This window comes from Mobula birostris, chromosome 6 (genome assembly GCF_030028105.1).
Source record: "Mobula birostris isolate sMobBir1 chromosome 6, sMobBir1.hap1, whole genome shotgun sequence".
Taxonomy (NCBI): Eukaryota; Metazoa; Chordata; class Chondrichthyes; order Myliobatiformes; family Myliobatidae; genus Mobula; species Mobula birostris.
Genome location: NC_092375.1, coordinates 123,719,341 through 123,732,665, shown reverse-complemented (window position 1 = coordinate 123,732,665; position 13,325 = coordinate 123,719,341). Strand labels below are relative to the sequence as shown.

At 43.0% G+C, this 13,325-nt stretch overlaps 1 protein-coding gene across 3 annotated transcripts in view; it reads left to right on the top strand.

Annotated features, from left to right (window-relative positions):
* LOC140199341 (receptor tyrosine-protein kinase erbB-4-like) overlaps positions 1-13,325 on the top strand; it is a 986,886-nt gene that overhangs the window by 740,443 nt on the left and 233,118 nt on the right. The window lies entirely within an intron of this gene.

The following is a 13,325-nucleotide window of genomic DNA, read 5'->3' as shown; positions in this document are numbered from 1 at the left end:
GAGATAGCAGATATTTGTAGTAAGCACAAGGTTGTGATTGTGGGAGATTTTAATTTTCCACACATAGACTGGGAAACCCATTCTGTAGAAGGGCTGGATGGTTTGGAGTTTGTAAAATGTGTGCAAGATAGTTTTTTGCAGCAATACATAGAGGTACCAACTAGAGAAGGGGCAGTGTTGGATCTCCTGTTAGGGAATGAGATAGGTCAGGTGACAGAGGTATGTGTTGGGGAGCACTTCAGGTCCAGTGATCACAATGCCATTCGTTTCTATATAATTATGGAGAAGGATAGGACTGGACCCAGGGTTGAAATTTTTGATTGGAGAAAGGCTAACTTTGAGGAGATGCGAAAGGATTTAGAAGGAGTGGATTGGGACAATTTGTTTTATGGGAAGGATGTAAAAGAGAAATGGAGGTCATTTAAAGGTGAACTTTTGAGAGTACAGAATCTTTATGCTCCTGTTAGGTTGAAAGGAAAGGTTAAAAGTTTGAGAGAGCCATGGTTTTCGAGGGATATTGGAAACTTGGTTCAGAAAAAGAAGGAGATCTACAATAAATATAAGCAGCTTGGAGTAAATGAGGTGATCGAGGAATATAAAGAATGTAAAAAAGAATCATAAGAAAGAAATTAGAAAATCTAAAAGAAGATATGAGGTTGCTTTGGCAAGTAAGGTGAAAATAAATCCAAAGGGATTAAATACAGTTAATACAGTTATATTAATAGCAAAAGGATAGTGAGGGATAAAATTAGTCCCTTAGAGAATCAGAATGGATGGCTATGTGCGGAACCAAAAGAGATGGGGGAGATTTTGAACAATTTCTTTTCTTCAGTATTCACTAAGGAGAAGGATATTGAATTGTGTAAGGTAAGGGAAACAAGTAGGGTAGTTGTGGAAACTATGATGATTAAAAAAGAGGAAGTACTGGCATTTTTAAGGAATATAAAAGTGGATAAGTCTCTGGGTCCTGACAGGATATTCCCTAGGACCTTGAGGGAAGTTAGTGTGGAAATAGCAGGGGCTCTGACAGAAATATTTCAAATGTCATTAGAAACGGGAATGGTGCCAGAGGATTGGCATTTTGTTCACGTTGTTCCATTGTTTAAAAAGGGTTCTAAGAGTAAACCTAGCAATTATCGGCCTGTGAGTTTGACGTCAGTGGTGGGTAAATAGATGGAAAGTATTCTTAGAGATGGTATATATAATTATCTGGATAGACAGGGTCTGATTAGGAACAGTCAACATGGATTTGTGCATGGAAAGTCATGTTTGACAGAACTTATTGAATTTTTTGAAGAAGTTACTAGGAAAGTTGACAAGGGTAAAGCGGTGGATGTTGTCTATATGGACTTCAGTAAGGCCTTTGACAAGGTTCCACACGGAAGGTTAGTTAAGAAGGTTCAATCATTAGATATTAATATTGAAGTAGTAAAATGGATTCAGCAGTGGCTGGATGGGAGATGCCAGAGAGTAGTAGTGGATAACTGTTTCTCAGATTGGAGGCCAGTGACTAGTAGTGTGCCTCAGGGATCTGTACTGAGTCCAATGTTGTTTGTCATATATATTAATGATCTGGAGGATGGGGTGGTAAATTGGATTAGTAAGTATAGAAACATAGAAACATAGAAAATAGGTGCAGGAGTAGGCCATTTGGCCCTTTGAGCCTGCACCACCATTCAGTATGATCATGGCTGATCATCCAACTCAGAACCCTGTACCAGCCTTCCCTCCATACCCCCTGATCCCTTTAGCCACAAGGGCCATATCTAACTCCCTCTTAAATATAGCCAATGAACTGGCCTCAACTGTTTCCTGTGGCAGAGAATTCCACAGATTCACCACTCTCTGTGTGAAGAAGTTTTTCCTCATCTCGGTCCTAAAAGGCTTCCCCTTTATCCTCAAACTGTGACCCCTCATTCTGGACTTCCCCAACATCGGGAACAATCTTCCTGCATCTAGCCTGTCCAATCCCTTTAGGATTTTATATGTTTCAATAAGATCCCCCTCAATCTTCTAAATTCCAACGAGTTTAAGCCTAGTTGATCCAGTCTTTCATCATATGAAATTCCTGCCATCCCAGGAATCAATCTGGTGAACCTTCTTTGTACTCCCTCTATGGCAAGGATGTCTTTCCTCAGATTAGGGGACCAAAACTGCACACAATACTCCAGGCAACAGGAATTCTGCAGATGCTGGAAATTCAAGCAACACACATCAAAATTGCTGGTGAACGCAGCAGGCCAGGCAGCATCTCTAGGAAGAGGTACAGTTGATGTTTCAGGCTGAGACCCTTCGTCAGGACTAACTGAAGGAAGAGTGAGTAAGAGATTTGAAAGTTGGAGGGGGAGGGGGAGATGATCCTCTCGTATCCCTTTTGCCAATCACCTGTCCAGCTCTTAGCTCCATCCCTTCCCATCCTGTCTTCTCCTATCATTTTGGATCTCCACCTCCACCTCCAACTTTCAAATCTCTTACTCACTCTTCCTTCAGTTAGTCCTGACGAAGGGTCTCGGCCTGAAACGTCAACTGTACCTCTTCCTAGAGCTGCTGCCTGGCCTGCTGCGTTCACAATACTCCAGGTGTGGTCTCACCAAGGCCTTGTACAACTGCAGTAGTACTTCCCTGCTCCTGTACTCAAATCCTCTTGCTATGAATGCCAGCATACCATTTGCCTTTTTCACCATCTGCTGTACCTGCATGCCCACTTTCAATGACTGGTGTATAATGACACCCAGGTCTCGGTGCACCTCCCCTTTTCCTAATCGGCCACCATTCAGATAATAATCTGTTTTCCTGTTTTTGCCACCAAAGTGGATAACCTCACATTTATCCACATTAAATTGCATCTGCCATGAATTTGCCCACTCACCTAACCTATCCAAGTCACCCTGCATCCTCTTAGCATCCTCTTCACAGCTAACACTGCCGCCCAGCTTCGTGTCATCCGAAAACTTGGAGATGCTGCATTTAATTCCCTCATCTAAGTCATTAATATATATTGTAAACAACTGGGGTCCCAGCACTGAGCCTTGCGGTACCCCACTACTCACTGCCCGATACTAAGATAGGTGGAGTTGTGGATAACGAAGTCGGTTTTCAAAGCTTGCAGAGAGATTTAGGCCAGTTAGAAGAGTGGGCTGAAAGATGGCAGATGGAGTTTAATGCTGATAAATGTGAGGTGCTACATTTTGGTAGGACTAATCAAAATAGGACATACATGGTAAATGGTAGGGCATTGAAGAATGCAGTAGAACAGAGGGATCTAGGAATAATGGTGCATAGTTCCCTGAAGGTGGAATCTCATGTGGATAGGGTGGTGAAGAAAGCTTTTGGTATGCTGGCCTTTATAAATCAGAGCATTGAGTATAGGAGTTGGGATGTAATGTTGAAATTGTACAAGGCATTGGTAAGGCCAAATTTGGAGTATTATGTACAGTTCTGGTCACCGAATTACAGGAAAGATGTCAACAAACTTGAGAGAGTACAGAGAAGATTTACTAGAATGTTACCTGGATTTCATCTCCTAAGTTACAGAGAAAGGTTGAACAAGTTGGGTCTTTATTCTTTGGAGCGTAGAAGGTTGAGGGGGGGGTTGATAGAGGTATTTAAAATTATGAGGGGGATAGATAGAGTTGACGTGGATAGGTTTTTTCCTTTGAGGATGGGGGAGATTCAAACAAGAGGACATGAGTTGAGAGTTAAAGAGCAAAAGTTTATTGGTAACATGAGGGGGAACTTCTTTACTCAGAGAGTGGTAGCTGTGTGGAACGAGCTTCCAGCAGAAGTGGTTGAGGCAGGTTCGATATTGTCATTTAAAGTTAAATTCGACAGCTATATGGACAGGAAAGGAATGGAGGGTTATGGGCTGAGTGCAGGTCGGTGGGACTAGGTGAGAGTAAGAGTTCAGCACGTACTAGAAGGGCCAAGATGGCCTGTTTCCATGCTGTAATTGTTATCTGGTTATATGGTTATAGATCCAGTGACAGTTATTCAGTTATGAGCACCAGTGCTGTCTGTGTGGAGTGTGCATGCTCTCCCTGACCCTCTATGGATTATCCTCAGGTGCTCCGGTTTCCTCCCACTATCCCACAGACCTGTGGGTTGGAAGGTTAATTGGCCAGTGAAATTTTTTCTCAATGTTATTTACATGAATCTTGTAAGTTAATGGGAATTCAGGTGATAAGGTTATAGGAGAAATAGGTAAAATAGGTAATAGGAGGGTATGGGTTTGCTCAAGAGCTGTCGTAGTCTTGATGGTCAAACTGGCTTCCTTCTATATTGTTGATAAATATGGTAATTATCTCCTCTTCCTCTGGCAAAACACTAGATGGACAACTTTTTGCTTTACTTTACTGAATTAAATCCTGCTGTTGCGGCACTGACATCTTTTTTTGACAGCACCTCCCAGCAGGTGCTGCCCTGTGAAAGTTGACAATATTGTTTGTTGTAACAATTCAGTTTAGCTTGGAAAGCCAACACACAAACACAGCTCTGTTCACCATTGTAGTCCCATCGCACACGCCTCAGGGCAGAGATTGCCTGGGGCATAACTATTAAAGGAGGATTGCCTTTACAGCTAACCCTCGGTTTGTGACCTCCCGGGAGGGTCAGGGAAGATCTTTTGTCTGCCACGGCAATACTTCTAATCTATTTCATTGGCTACAAAAGGGCTTTGGAATAGACAAAAGCCAAGAGAGATATTGTACAAATGGAAACCAGACTTAATGATTCAGAGACAACTTCTTCTTCTCCACCATCAGATCTCTGAACTGCCCATTGATCCCATTAACTCGTTATTCCTTCTATTTGCACTGTTTCTTTATTTTTGTAATTTATAATAATTCTGTATCTTTGTGCTGTATTGCTGCCACAAAACAACAAATTTCACATTATTTAAGTCAGTGCTAATAAATCTGATTCTCGTTCCGATTCCTTCCCACGGGCTCCAGTTTTCACTCTGTTCTGCTAACTTCACCACCTCCCGACTCAGGTGGCTGAAGAAGGGAAGGAGTGTGGGTGGGGGATTAGAGGTGCTGTGAGTGGAAGGAAAAGTGAGATCATGATCTTTCAGCCAGCGTGATTGTGGGGTTGGCTTGATCTTTTGCCTGTCGACGCAGCTTCGACGAGACACGCTAAAATAAGAAGGGCAAGAGAATTTCATGCTAATTTGGCAGGACGCAAGCACAGGTTCAGCTGCAGATTAGTTCATTGTCAGATGTAACAGGGTGCAGTGAAATTCCTTGCTCAGGTGAAGCTTACACAGTAAACCATGTACCTGGTAATAATAAATGCAGTACGAGACAACAGAAAAATGCAAAGAATGCAGCCTGAAGTTGTTCAAAGATAAATAAAACATAAAATATTATTTATTTAATTGATTTGTAATACTGGACAATCATTAATAGCTCCAAAGAACCCAAGAGGTTTGACCTGAACCAAATATATTTCTTCGCTGGATTTTGTATCAATGATTGGGCTGAATGTTGGCTCTCTGTCATTGACCCCTCTGTGATTAAATTTGGTTTCCAGTGCCTTAATCCAAATTAATCATCTAATGTGGAATAATAAATTCAGAAACATATGCCAAAGAGGCTTAAAAGATAATCAGAACGGGTGCATGCATTCTACTACTCTATTAATCCCTCCAAATGTTCTGACCATTGCTCTCATTATAGAAGGAGGTGACCTTCACTGTATTCAGGGACCACAGCCTGGCACTCTGCTCCTGGCATATGCAATGAATTCAGTGCTGCAATTCGCCCATGGTCAGAACAGAGAGAGGGGAGAACACAGACCCCTCTACTGACATTCCTCACAACCACTCAACGCTACATCTTCCCGAATGGTCACCGCACAAATTCTGGTGGCAAAGAATAATCTCCGCCTCACCTCTCTCACACATGCATACACACAAACAGCTTTTGAACTCAACTTTTTCCTGGTCTTAATTATGTCTACAGAAGTCAACACATGATACCTGCACACAGACAGACAGACAGACACACACACACACACACACATATATATATATATATATAGTGTGTGTGTACTAGAGACTCACTGATTATCTCTGTACTGATACACACAAGCATACTCTATCCTGGATACACGTATCCATTCCCACCAATTCAATACACACACAGTTGTACTGAAACATACATGTGCATGCTCACATACACATAAATACACACATTTCTTCACTTCCTGGTTCCCCATTTCTGCATCTTCCATCCAGTGATCCTCCAACCTGGAGTTATCTTTTTCCACTTATGAGTGTCCCATGACTGGCAGGATGTGGAATATCTCCTGTATTCCCTGATTCCTAAGGGCCCCCAGCACTGCATTCAGTACTCTGTGTGGCAGTGTGCAGGTCGCAGCAGGGAACATGGAAGGAAGGTGCACTGAGTTGGGAAGGAAGCTCTACTGAACTTCTGAAGCCACTGAATGTACAACAGACAATGAATTCCTGACCGAAAGAAGCTCCAATTCTAAAGTCTTCCAATTGATACACATGAATGCTCAAGTGCAAATACACACACACTAAATACACACATACACATACAGATGTAAACTTCCACATGCACAAATAAAAATACTGTATGCACAGCATAAATGCCCTTACATATACACATGCAAAACATCCTATGCACTTAAAGAAACACAGTTAAAAGCACCAGAGAAAGCAGGATCTCCCAGTGGCCACACGTTTTAATTCCACGTCCCATTCCCATTCTGAGATGCCTATCCACGGCCTCCTCTACTGTCAAGATGAAGCCACACTCAGGCTGGAGGAACAACACCTTATATTCCTTCTGGGTAGCCTCCAACCTGATGGCATGAACATCGACTTCTCTAACTTCCGTTAATGCTCCACCTCCCCTTCGTACCCCGTCCCTTAGTTATTTATTTATTATTACTTTTCCCGCCTTTTTTCTCTCTATTTTCTCCCTCTATCCCTCTCACTATAACTCCTTGCCCATCCTCTGGGTTTTCCCCCCTCCCCCTTTCTTTCTCCCTGGGCCTCCCGTCCCATGATCCTCTCCCTTCTCCAGCCTCGTATCCCTTTTGCCAATCAACTGTCCAGCTCTTGGCTGCATCCCTCCCCCGGCCCCCCATCGTCTCCTATCATCTTGGATCTCCCCCTCCCCCTCCCACTTTCAAACCTCTTACTATCTGTTCTTTCAATTAGTCCTGACGAAGGGTCTCAGCCCGAAACGTCAACCGTACCGCTTCCTAGAGATGCTGCCTGGCCTGCTGCACTCCACCAGCATTTTTTGTGTGTGTTTCTGCAAACACAGATGAGTTTTATTTGTCACATATACATCAAAACATTCAGTGATGTGCTGGCGGTAGTCAACAAGTGTTGCCACGCTTCCAGCGCCAACATAACATGCCCACAACTTACTAACTGAACTTGTGCGACGTTAGAATGTGGGAGGAAACTGGAGCACCCGGAGGAAACCCATGCGGTTTCAGGAAGAAGGTAGAAGTTCCACACAGACAGCAGAGAGAACTAATCGACTGCCTTACAGCTGTAAAGCATTGCGCTGACCACTATACTACCATGCATCCCCACGTGCATTCATATATACAAGCACTCTCATATGCACAAACATAAACATACATGCACACTCTTATATAGAGAGATAAGTAGCTAGAGGAAAACTTTCACACAAATATGCATCCACAGTTATATATGCACAGTTGCACAGAGACACTCTCCATTGCATGTATGAATGCTGCTACTCAAATACACAGTCGTGTATATCCATACACTTAGTCACCCATTTCTTGAAAAAGTGAGACAGCTTCTTATTTTGAGAGAAGCTGTGTCAATTGTAAGATGGCAGTGAAATAGTTAACCAGTGCAGCCTCCTCCTCACTGCCAACTGATGACATAGAGAGCTACAAACGTATTTAATTAGGTGAACTTGGGAGGAAATTGTATTTAAAAGCAATCTGATAGTCCTTCAGAATGAGATTTGCACATTTATTTCAGACCTCTGATAAGAGTGCGGTCAAGTGTCAAGCGAAATATTAAATTATTTCCTATAAACCCATCTTGGAATGCCCCTCTGTATACCTTGCGAAATTATTGAGGTTTAAGCTTAATATTCGACTGAGTTTTTGGATTTGCATTTTGGATTAAGGGTTTTAGTTTTAAAACATGGGAACATAATATTAAAAAGATCTCCTTCTGTTTCAGTTTTGGATTAGATACCTAGCTGATCCACTTATGTTAGGGTTAGATGCCTTGATTTGTACCTCTGAATAAGAACAGCTTGCAATTATACAGCATGCAAATCTTTTAAGATGGATGGCATCCACAGTAACTTGGCTGTTTGGATTCATAATTGGTTCATCCAGAGAGGAACGAGGGTGATGGTCAGTGGAATTTAATCTGGCTGGAAGTCTGTGACTAGTGGTGTTCCACACGGATCCATACTGGGACCTCTGTCATTTGTGATATATATAAATGACCTGCATGAGAACAGAGATAGGTGGATTAGAAATTTTGTGGATGATACGGGGATTAGTGGTGTTGTGGGTACCGTAGAAGACTGCCAAAGGATACAGCAGGATATAGATCAGTTGTAGGTATGGGTGGAGAAATGACAGATGGAGCTTAGCCCGTCCAAAAGTGAAGTGTTGTGCTTTGAAAGATCAAACATAAAGGGACAGTACACTGCTATCGGCAAGATGCTTAATGGTGTTAATTTGCAAAGGGATCTTGAGGTCCAAGTCCATAGCACACTGAAAGTGCCCATGCAAATGATGAGGTAGTAAAGAAAGCATTTGGCATGCTTTAAGCCTCTGGTTAGACTTCATCCAGAGTATTGCATTCACTTTTGGTCTTCTCATTATAGGAAGGATTGAAAGCCTTGGAGAAGGTTTTACTGCCTCGATTAGAGTGCATGTGCTATAAGGAGATGCTGGACAAACTTGGGTTGTTCTTCTTTTCTGGAGCAGCGGATGCTGAGGGGGAACCTGACGGAAGTTAATAAAATTTTGAGAGGCACAGATAGATAGCTGGAACCTTTCTCTCAGCATCAAAATACTAGACTTTCCTAATTTGTACTAGACCATAGAATGGTAATATATGTGTAGAGCCAAAAGAGATGAGAGAGATCTTAAATGGATTTTTTGCATCTGTATTTACTCAAGAGACAGACACAGAGTCTATAGAAGTGAGGCGCAGCAGCAATCCTTCATGGATCCTATACAGATTACCGGGGAGGAAGTGTTTGCTGTCTTGAGGCAAATTGGGGTGGATAAATCCCCAAAGCCTGACAAGTTGTTCCCTCAGACCCAGTGAGAGGCAAGTTCAGAAATTGCAGAGATATTTAAATCATCCTTAGGGATAGGTGAGGTACCAGAGGATTTGAGGAGAGCCAATGTTTTTCTGCTGTTTAAGAAAGGCTCTAAAAATAAACCAGGAAATTATAGGCCGGTGAGCCTGACATCAGTGTGGGAAAGTTATTGCAAGATATTCTAAGAGACCGGATATATGAGTATTTCCATAGAGATGGGCTGACTAGGGATAATCAGGATGGCTTCGTGTGTGGGAGGTCATGCCTTACTAATCTTATAGAGTTTTCAAGGAAGTTACCATGAAAGTGGATGAAGGCAAGGCCGTGGATGTTATCTACATGGACCTTAACAAGGCATTTGACAAGGTCCCGCATGGGAGGTTGGTCAAGCAGTTTCAGTCACTCTGCATTCAAAATGGGGTAGTAAATTGGATTAGACATTGGCTTTGTGGGAGAAGCCAGAGAGTGGTAGCAGACGGTTGTCTCTCTGAGTAGATGCCTGTGACTAGTGGTGTGCCACAGGGATCAATGCTGGGTCCGCTGTTGTTTGTCATCTGTAGCAATGATCTGTATGACAATGTGGTTAACTTGATTAGCAGATTTGTGATTGGGGGTGCAATGGACAGAAAGGAAGTCTATCACAAACTAGAGAACATCTGCAGATGCTGGAAATCTGAGCAACACACACAAAATGCTGGAAGAACTCAGCAGGCCAGGCAGCATCTATGGAAAAAGGTACAGTCAGCATTTCGGCCTGAAACCTTTCAGCAGGAAGACCATCAGAGCTTCCAGCAGGATCTGCACAGGCTGGAAAAATGGGCTTGAAAATGGCAAATGGAATCTACTGTAGACAAGTGTGAGGTGTTGCACTTCGTTAGGGCCAACTGGTGTACATCTAGTGAGCAGTAAGACACTGAGGAGTGCAGTAGGACAAAGGGGTCTGGGAATACAGTTCCGTAATTCATTGGAAGTGGGGCACAGGTAGATGGGGTTGCAAAGAAAGCTTTTAGCTCATTGACCTTTGTAAATCAATGTACTAAGTACAGGAGATGTGATGTGATGATGAAGTTATATAAGACATTGGTGAGGTCTAATCTGGGGTATTGTGTGCAGTTTTGGTCACCTACCTACAGGAAAGATACAAATAAGGTTGAAAGAGTACAGAGAAAATTTACAAGGGTGTTTCCGGGACTGGATATCCTGAGTTATAAGGAAAGATTTTATAGGTTGGGACTTTATTCCTTGGAACATAGAAGACTAAGGAGAGATTTGATAGAGGTATACAACATTATGAGGGGTATAGATAGGGTTACGTGCAAGCAGGCTTTTTCATTTGAGGTTGGGTGAGACTACAACTGGAGGTCATGGGTTAAGAGTGAAAGATGAAATGTTTAAGGAACATGAGGGGAAACATCTTCGCTGAGAGGGTCGTAAGAGTGTGGAATGAGCTGCCAACACAAGTGGTGCACGCAAGCTTGATTTCTATGTAGGGGTATGGAAGATTATGGTCTGGGTGCAGGTCTATGGGAGTAGGCAGCTTAAATGGTTCAGCACAGACTAGATGGGCAGAAGTGCCTGTTTTCTGTGCTGTATTTTTCTATGACTCTATGACACCGGAGGACATGCATTTAAGGTGAGAGGCAGTTAAGTTCAAAGAAGATGTACGAGGTGAGTGGTGGGTGCCTGGAACGTGTTGCCAGGGGTGAGAGTGGAAGCAGACTATGATAGGGGTGTTTAAGAAGATCTTAGACAGACACGTGGATGTGCAGAGAATGGAGGGGTAAGCATGTTGTGTAGGCAGGAGAGATTAGGTGCTATTAGCTTAGTTAGTTTGGCAGAACATTGTGGGCTTTTCCTATCCTGTATTCTTCTATATTCTCTGTTTGTTCCACCACGCTGGAAGAGAGCTCAGGTACTGAACTATGGATCTAATCCAGAGTTGCAAGATCGGTGAGACTTCCCTGGTTTATTTTTCACATTTTATGAAACTCAGCAGTAAATCAGAGAGTTTTGCCTAAAAATAGATCGAACCCCTGGGAGCCAGTGATGGGAAACAGGTGATTTCCCAAGGGTTCTTTTCTCATTGAGGGCTGTTTTAACTCTATTATTTTCAGGCCGATTGCTTGCTATAAATAGTGAACAGGAGCCCACGTAAAATCAGTTCGGTGACATGTCAGCCCCGGTCCACTGCTAATACTCTTGGCCTAACTCAGCACATTGTATGGCTCAGTCCCTTTCGCAAGACCTGGGAGCTTAGGTTGTGACATTTCAGGTGAACAGAGGGCAGGCCCAGCCCTGTTCAACATTCTCAAAGCGCTGTTCCACTACTCCCCATTGTCTTCTCACTGACGTAAAAGAACCCACAAGTTTCCCTTTTCAGTTTAGTGGGACCTTGCTGTGCACAGACCTGCTGTCGGACTTCCCAGAACATATAGGTGACCGTCCCTTGGGTGCTGCACAGCACCTGGGGACCCCCTGAGATTGCTCTTGCTTTGTGAGTGAGTGCGGCTTTGTTCTGTTGCTGAGATTAAGTAGTGATTCATAGACCCGGTCAACAGGAACAGCGAGGATGGCCAAAAACAGGGACAGGGAACATGGAGACACACCACTTCACTGGGCTAATGGAGAATGGCTGATAATCCCAGGGAAGCCCTTAAAATGAGCATCGACACTAAGAACAGTTTCATTGTCATTCATTGCTGTTTGCATTTAAGTACATGCTGGTGTTTGTATACATGCACATTTTATTCTACATTGAAGTTTATTTTTATACATAATTCTTTATTCGTTTTAATTGTTGAATGTTGTTGTTTTTTGTTGCACGTCAATACACCACAGCAAATTCCTACTACATGTAAATGGTGAATAAAGTTGGTTCTTGATACTCGACCTTTGATTTGGGTGCAGTTTTCATTCACTGGGTTAGACAGGAAATTGTAAAACAACTAGCAGCCAGTCAAAAACCTAACCTCCTCCTGCCGCCAAGAAAGTTACCATGCACAAGCTGTCTCAAACCCACTCAGACCCCACCTCAAGTCTTTCAGCGCACCTTGGAAAAGGTGTGCAGTCCAGGAAAAGTTGAGCCTGCGTGCTGAGTCAGCAATATTTAGGCTTCCAGTATCCTCAGAACACACTGAGACACAGCAAATGTCTTTCACAAGGAGATATTCTTTATTTGCAAGCCACATGCTAGCTGTTTATACGTGGAGTGTCTAAGACCTTGGTGCAAAATTAATGTCTGTGAACCTCTTGCATTTTTTGAGAAGCAGGTACACCAAAGACTCTGCTGTCTGAAAGGATATCATTGTGACATGTTAATACAGTGATGATGATCCATTCTTTCAGATACATGGGCCACTTAGCCCCTTGATCCTGCTCCTTTCGATTACAACCTTCTCCCTAATTGCCACCTTCTCTTCTGCTGACAACTAAAAATATCTATTTATATCTTGCATTCTTCAAAAGACACACAGCATGCATAAGCTTGTGGTGGAGGAGCTCCAGATTTCTAATGATGTTATTGTGGAGGGCTTGCATCCTGTTGTGATCTGACACTCAGTTGGTTGCCCTGTTCATTTTGAGTGAATGGAGTGGTTTCCAGGCCGGCACTCTGGAGCTATACACAAGAACTTGTGCGCCGTCAGAAGCACAGCATTTAGCTGTAATGTCGCAGTTAGACTCTGCTAGGTGTGAAGCATCCATCCCATGCCCCAGTTTTGAGGCAAAGCCCAGTCTTAGCAGTGTTTCATTTGCCATGAAGTGTTTTGGGTCATGCTGTTGATAAGCTATCCATTAAAGTACCGGGAAACTTGGTGCTGTGCCGGTTGTGAAAGGGCCTTGATAATCATAATTCATTCTTCCCTCCTTCCCTTTCCCTTCCTCTCCCCCCCCCCTTTCATTTTTACTTTCCAAACTTACTACTGTATGTTCACTTCCAACCTTTTCTTTTTCATTCTATCTTTCCATTTGTTCAATCATTTCTTTCTCCCTTTTCTCTCCCTTCCCACCTTACTT